Source organism: Penaeus monodon, chromosome 34 (genome assembly GCF_015228065.2).
Source record: "Penaeus monodon isolate SGIC_2016 chromosome 34, NSTDA_Pmon_1, whole genome shotgun sequence".
Lineage (NCBI taxonomy): Eukaryota > Metazoa > Arthropoda > Malacostraca > Decapoda > Penaeidae > Penaeus > Penaeus monodon.
In genome coordinates this window covers 26,509,117-26,510,235 of record NC_051419.1, presented here as the reverse complement: position 1 = coordinate 26,510,235, position 1,119 = coordinate 26,509,117, and positions in this window count along the sequence as shown.

The following is a 1,119-nucleotide window of genomic DNA, read 5'->3' as shown; positions in this document are numbered from 1 at the left end:
ATATGATTGATTGCAAAGGGTGTGTAATTGTAATGCACTTTAATACGGAGATCTGTTGCACTTTTTATGACGTTTAATCTTCTATTTAATTTTCCCTGTCGATCCGGTGACCGGAACTTTAGTCAGAATGGTTTCAACTTATTTCGTGTATATGCAAGTCGGAGAAGAATGATACTTTATTTTTTCTTTTTTTATAATGGTTATTTAGTCGTTCATCTATTACAAAAGAAAATCAATTTCACATGAACCTGTACTTTTGATGTTTTTTTTTCGGGTAGCAATGTTGTCGTATATTAGAAATTAAAGCTTAAGGTAAAAAATTTTCCCTTTTTTTATCTTACGCTTATATTCGGCTTTGTTCCTGCTTTGTGTAATTTAAAACTATATTTAATATAATTAATTTACGATTTTTCACCACTTGCTTTCCTTTCTAAGTTACATTTTAAAATTGCATTTACATTATAAAAACCATTAATCAATAAGTTTTTGTTTAGCCAGATATCTGATAAACAAATAGGATAATGATGTAGCATTATACTATCCTCTTTCAGGCGAAATGAAAAAAAAAAAAACATCCATAATACTGAGATACCTATAAATCATATATAAAAATTCTGGTCTAGACATTTCTGATTATGTCACAAGATTCTGTATATAAATTTTTATTAATTTGAATTACATTTGATTAATAACATTCTCAATTTACTCTTAAGCAAATAATCTGTTAATCAGTGTGAAGAATATTAGTTGTGAATAGAGTATGACCAAATAATGCTTGCTTCTTGAGCAAAACTTATTGGAAAATAGAGTGGATGACGGCTGCTTAGAGAAGATTTATATGTTTACGAAATTGATTAATCTGAAGGTTTTTTGGGGCGTTTTTTTTCTTTTTTTTGCTTTAGGAAAAAGGGGTTTAAATTTTTTGGGGATAAAGGAAGGGGCGGGGGGAAAAGGGGGTACTTTTAAACATAAAAAAGGATTTACGTTTTTATTCCAAAAAAGGGGTTAAAAGGGGAAAGAATTTTTGGGGGGGGTTTTTTAGGGAAAATTGTTGGGGCGGGGTTAAAATTGGGTTTTAAAAAAAAAGGCTTGTTATTTTGGGGGGGGGTTTTTTTATTT